A 6,902-nucleotide genomic window follows, 5' to 3' on the forward strand; every position below is an offset into this window, starting at 1 on the left:
CGACACCATTCCCAGGCTTGACATGTGTCTTTTGGTTTCAATTTGCCCAAGTTATTGCTTTTTTTTTTTTTTGTCACTGGGTGTGGCCTCTACTTTTATTTTTAAGCCAAGCTATAAATGGCAGCTTTGTGTCAATTATTTAAGTGTAATTTAAATCAGGAATCCTTCAGGTTTACTTTAGCAACAAGATATGAATTACAAGTTTTGCCTCTTAAGATGTTCCCTTTGTCCAGCAAACAGGTATTCTACTGCAGTGCATCAGTTAATCTCAGGAGATAATTTTTTTCTTCATTTTATTTGTTTAAAAAAATACCAAAGAATAGCAAGTTTATAAGGACAAGCACTAAAAGACAAGCAGTGCCAAAATAAAAGTTATATACATATTTATGCATATATTTAACTGTTATATGTCAAACTCACCTTGAGCCAATCCACTTTTGTTGGGTGCCCTCCAACATTTCTTACCATTATCAGACTTCTTCCATGACAGCAACCATCCTAAGTAGTTTCTCAGAAACAGACCCCTTCAACCATTAGAACTGGAGTCAGGTAAGCATATGATTGCACCAACACTATTTTCCATCTGGATTACAACTATTCCACATTTCATTGATAGACTTCCATCTGGAATCAGCATCCAGTATTACATGGATAGGAATTTAACACCTACCAACTATACTCCAAATCCAAGATAACCAACACCTCCTTAAGTGTACTAAAGTTCAGTTATGGTTGTGTTGTGTGCGCCCACTCAACTGAAGACGTCCAGGTAACTCCTGATTGCTTCTGAAAAGCATATGCTTGGACTCGGACTCGCTATCACCTTCATGGAAACTAAGATACTTAAACAAACCATCCAGCTACTCTTCCACATATTGAAGAAGGCAATTGTTCAACAATGTTGAGCATATCTCTCCACCTAGGTAGCAACCATTCCAAAGTAAACATGTATGATAATATTCAATACTAGATAAAATCTGGCAATGCTGCCTTTGGATCTCTCCAAAATCCTGTCTTTGACGATCATGACATTGGGACCCAAACAAAATTTCTCTTCTGCCGGGCTGTTGTCACAGGAGAGCAGGTTGACATTGTATACCTTGACTTCCAAAAGGCCTTTGAACTAGTATCCTACAATGTCCTTGTGAGAAAATTGGCAGCTTGTGGGGTTAACACCAAGACAGTCAGCTGGGTGAGAAACTGGCTGCAGGATAGAACCCAGAGAGTCACAGTGAATGGATCTGTGTCATTCTGGCAAGAAGTGGGCAATGGTGGCCTGCAGGGGTTGGTACTTCAGTCCAGTACTTTTCAACATCTTTATTAATGATTTGGATGTGAGGGTGAAGAGCTCGCTGGCCAAGTTCATGGATGACACCAAGTTATGGGGGAATGTGGTCATGCTTGAAGATAGGCTACAGTTACAGACAGACCTACACAGGCTAGCTAGTTGGGCAGATCGGAATCTGATGAAGTTCAACATTAAGAAATGTAAAGTGCTCCGCCTCAGGATGAGCAACCCCCAATGCACCTACAGGCTTGGCAGCACCAAAGTGACTAGCACCATGAATGAAAGGGACCTGGGGGTAATAACAGACCACAGTATGAACAAGTCAGTAGGGCAAATAATACTCTGGCATGCATCAATCGATGCATCACCAGCAAAACCACGGAGGCAATTCTTCTGCTCTACTCAGCACTGGTGAGACCGCAGCTGGAGTACCACATCCACTTCTAGGCACCACACTTTAACAAGGACATGGACAAACTTGAGAGAGTCTAAAGACGAGCCACCCATATGATCAGTCTTAAAAGACAAGCCATACGAGGAAAGGCTAAGAAATCTGGGACTCTTCAGCCTGCGGAAAAGAAAGCTGGGAGGGGACCTGGTAGCAGCTTGCCACTACATTAAGGGAGTACATCAAGGGCTCAGTAAGCAACTGTTCACCAGGGCACCCGAGGGGAAAACCAAGAGTAATGGCCACAAACCCCTGGAAAATCGATTCAGGCTCAACATTAGGAAAAACTTCTTCACAGCTAAGGTGTCCAGACTGTAGAATAAGCTCTCTCCAGAGGTAGTGCAATCACCTACCCTGGAAATCTTCAAGAAAAGACTGGATGCTCACCTTGCTGGGGTCACCTGACCCCCAGTTATCTTTCCTGCTTGGTGCAAGAGGCTGGACCCAATGATCTTCCAAGGTCCCTTCTAGCCTTACAATCTATGAATCTCTACTCTGTTGTATGGGTGCAAAATAAGAACAACGTATCAGAAACCTGAAAACTCAGGAGCATTACCATCAGCAACGCCTTTGGATAATCTTCCACGTTAACCAGAACGACAGAAGAATGAATGCCAGCTTTCTGGCTCAAGCAAACACTACCAGCATTGAAGACATGTTTATATGGCACCAGCTGTCTTAGACATGTCATAAGGATGCCTGACAACCTGCTCCCAAAACAAGTCCTATACTCCCAACTCACTGATGGTAAACTCTAGATGTGGGCAAAAGAAGACAAGGATAGCTTGAAGGCCAACTTGAAGAAAAGTAATATTAACATCAATACCGGTGACACCAGGCACTGAATCATCCCAAATGGTGTTGTGATGTACAACCACATATCAATCATTTCTAGGAAAATCATCTCAGACAGACAAAAGAGACAAAGGGGAAGAGCTGTTATGTGGCATTACCAGAATCTACTTCTTCCTCCCAGAACAATTTGCTACATCTGCAGTCAAACACTAGGATATTAGATTGGCCTCTTCTGTCATTCACAGGCTCACCAATTACTCCCCTATTTACTAAAAGACTTTCATCTTCATATCAAGGGACTGCCACCACTGATGACATCCCCCCAAGCCAGATCAAGACCACAGGGCTCCTCGCAGACTGGCTCCAGATCTGACAGCAGGGTAAGCAGCAGCATGTGGGTTAACATAGCTATTGCTTACCCCACAAGTGCTGATACTTGTCCCCAGTGGTGTTCCATAGCTAGATATCTGATGGCAGGCCCTGCCTCTGCTCACCTTACCCATGAATTCCTGGAGCATCTGAGAGCCCCACAGGCTACATTAAGCTCCTCTGCAGACCAGATCCCCTGTTCTACAACCATTATGCATATAAATTAACATTTTATGGTCTTCAAAGTAAACAAACAATTTTTCCTACAAATTCCCTGCCTCACTTATCACACTTACTGGATACTCTGTAGTGAATAAGACAGGCAAAATTTGAGAAGAATTATACTGACAATTACAAAATTGCCAATCTAATGGAATCAGAAGTTTCCCTGCATTTACACCATTATGACATCATATTTCTATCCTTCATGCATGGTGATGAGCAAAAATTCCTCACTAATTTGTCCCTCTACCATTTATCCCACTTTCCTCATGCATATGCATGTATATATTTATTTATTAATGTAGTTATTCTGAGTGTGAAACCCATCCCAACTTTTCCCACATGTTCACTAGGTAACATGATCACTATTTAGTATCCTGTCAAGTTGTTTCCCACAGTTCTTACACTTCTTTAAATTATTCCCTTTCTGTTGCTTCACTTCTCCATCTTCTTCCTAGTATCCATATTTTAAACACATTCCATGTTAGAAGATGACAAATTCCCATATTCCCACTTCAGGGCATAAATACTTGCTAATTTTAAAAGAGAGTTGTACACATTTTGCCTAACTGGAAAAAGTATGCATCAGCAAACTCATTCCTGATGACATCCAATTTTCTTTGAATTCAAATCCTACTTCAACCTAACACTCATTCTCTAGCACAGAAAACTTTTACATGCTTATAATAAAGCTCCAGTCACAGCTTTCAATTATAAGCTTTTGAAGTCAGGACATTTTGTATGAAAAACTTCTTCATAGAACTATTCACATCACCACTCATTAATAATGAATGATGTAATTTTCATTTTAGATTATGTCACATCCTAATTTCAAAGTATTAAACCAACTATAATAAAATGTAAAATTACTAAGTCTCCTCACTTTGACCAAGGAGGGTCTAAAAATTTCTATCAGGTCACACACTGCCAAAAATAATACAAGTCCTTGTTGCATGAAAATTATACCAAAGAAGTCTTTTGCATGATAGCCACATCTTATGCTAGTCCAAACACTAAAATTAGCGCAGAATATGCCTGTTTATTAAATGGCATATCTTAGCAAGAACACAATACCAGTGCTCTGTGCGTTGCACTAGGTGTCTCCAGTTTTCCAGTTAGATTCTATATTAATTTCAACCTAGAAAATCCTAAATGGTTTGAAACTTACTACTTAAAGTATTTCATCTCTCCAAGTGAGATATCTCCACAGTCGCAATCAGTGAAGATGCTCAAACAGGAGCTCCATCAACATAAGAGAGCTGGCAAGCAACTCTCTGTAAGGAAATTTTTGCATTAGAATTTGTTCTTTCCAAGTCTGAAATAGTCCAAAATTAAGTGACATTAACTAAGCATGGCATACTTTTTTCTCTCTCTCTCTTTTTTTTTTTCTCTCTCTCTTTTTTTTTTTTTTTACTAGAAGGATAATGGCTAGATAATAGTTGCTAGTTTCTATATTAGGTTATGCTTTTAAGAAATTTAAAAAATGCTCAGAGCTTGAATTTGAGACAGCTGTTTGTTAAGAAAGATCTAGACCCTTTTTACAAATATAAATCTAAATATAGATATTAAATTACTTCAACATTTTCAAAATTATCGATGTTGAAGACTTCCATAATTTAGTATTTTGTTGCATGAAAATACTTCCATTTTCCAGCAAAACAACACTCACTCTCAAAAACAGTATTGTAAATTACACGTTTGCTTAAACACAACTTCACTAACACAAATAATATGCTTTTTGCTTGTGTCCATAACAGAACTTTTTTGTGACGGAAGTTTGAAATTAATGTTTGAACCTTTGAAATTAAGAATTAACATTTCTCTTTGGACTACCCACAGATTAAACATGAAGGCTCAAGATTTAAAAAGAATCTGCAATATACCATCCAAAAGAAATATGTGCCGACAACCTGCTGATCTGACGCAACATTTTGCAGAACAAGAATTTTAAGTGATATATACATAGAGCCTATGTAAAAGTGGAATATTTTAGTAGAAAGCGTCTTCTGAAAAAGAGGTTAGAGGCGGTAAGCTGCTACACATACCATGGAACAAAAAGTCAAAAAGTTAAAAACACATATTTTCCATTTCTCTACAGTTAGATATTCTTGGTTTCATTAACCTTTTTATAAAACTACTAAAGCTAGTTAACTGGCTTCCTGCCAAAGTTACTTGGTAAGGAAACAGTCACTTATCTGTGGATTAAGTGATTGACAGCTATCATGACAGCCAAGGACCCAAATGATTTCACAGTAGTGGCTCTCCTTTCCCATCAAACCCACTGCCCCCAAGGCTAGGTACAGACAGTCAAAAAGCCTGAGGCTCAATTTAGTCAGTTTTTGCAGGTTAGTCTAAGCTGCAGGGATTGAACCAATAAGCAAACGAGCAATCACTTTTCATTGAAGAAATACAGCCACATGCCTGCAGTGGCTCAAGCCAGAAGCAAGGGAGGGGCGCTAGAGCACAGCTGTCAGCCACTGCTAAAGGGGAGGGGAGAGAGAAAGCCCTGCTGGAGCAGACAGGGCATAGCCAGGCCCCAGCCCTGCTCTACCAGGCAGGGGGGTAGGGCGGGAAGGTTTCATAGTTGTTAGGGGCTGGAAGGGACCTTACAGATCATCCAGTCCAGCCCCCCTGCACTTGGCAGGAAAGACTGCTGGGGTCAGATGACCCCAGCAAGTTGGGTGTCAAGGTAGTGGCATTGAATTCATAAAAGCCTAAACAAAAATAGTTCTTTCTGAAAAACTATACACTGAAAACACAGCCTGGGCTGTGTATTCACTTACTCTTCCTGCTGACCCCAAAGTCTCTGGGATTTTCAGTCACAGCTGCAGAACCAGGACCCTCAGAGTTGCTTATCACTTCCTCTTCCCACTTCCAGGTGCCTGTGGGATTTGTAGTCCACAGCTACAGCCAGGACTAAGTTTTAGCACAGCAGCTCTGTACTCAGGGGAAGGTGAGTTTGATCCCCTTGCCCGGCCCCCGAGCCTCGCCGGGATTTGCCTGGGGGGGCAGTGAGCCAGCCATCACTGCTATGACAAGGGAGCAGAGGGGCAGGGCCAGCCCTGTCCTCTGCAGCAGAGGGTCCAGCCCAGGGATGCTGGGGGACTCTGATTTAACTTGAACCAGGAAGGAATCTGGGACAGAAGTTTCATAAACCAGTTTGACCCAAATCAGTTAAGTCTGATACTACATTCAACTAGATTTATTTTACACCAGTTTCAGCCATTTTGAAACTGGTTTATATGCAGTGAATGTCTGTTCTGTTACAGGTTTCAACCAGTTTCTGATCACTGAGAGCAGTTTGCGTGCAACTTCTGTCCTGAGCCCAAAGGATACATTTATTTTTTTAAGTACTATAATTGATAGCTATGCCAGTATATGTAGCTTTTTCTCCTCAGTAAATTTATTCTTTTACATGAAGTCACAGGCTGGGTTGTAGAAGTGGAGTTCCAAGAAAACTACTAAAATCAAGGTGCAAGAGACGAGATATAGATATAGACTGGGGAAAATAAAGGGAAATCTACAAGAGGATAAAAACAGGCTAATCTATTTGAGTACAGCTAAAAGTATGCACCTTGTTCTTTTAGCCTTAAACTCCTTTCAAGTCCCCCTACATTAGTACAGTGGTTCTCAACCTATTTCCTATAGTGGGCCACATTTCCAGCTCTCTGTGTGTTATATGGGCCACACCCCACAGCTTAGGGGTCCCCAACTGCCAGGGCTATGGGACCAGGGCCAGGGACTGCAGCCTCCCGCTCCTCCATGCAGTGCCCGAGCCCC

Source organism: Gavialis gangeticus, unplaced genomic scaffold (genome assembly GCF_001723915.1).
Source record: "Gavialis gangeticus isolate Ggan-Ray unplaced genomic scaffold, GavGan_comp1, whole genome shotgun sequence".
Classification (NCBI taxonomy): domain Eukaryota; kingdom Metazoa; phylum Chordata; order Crocodylia; family Gavialidae; genus Gavialis; species Gavialis gangeticus.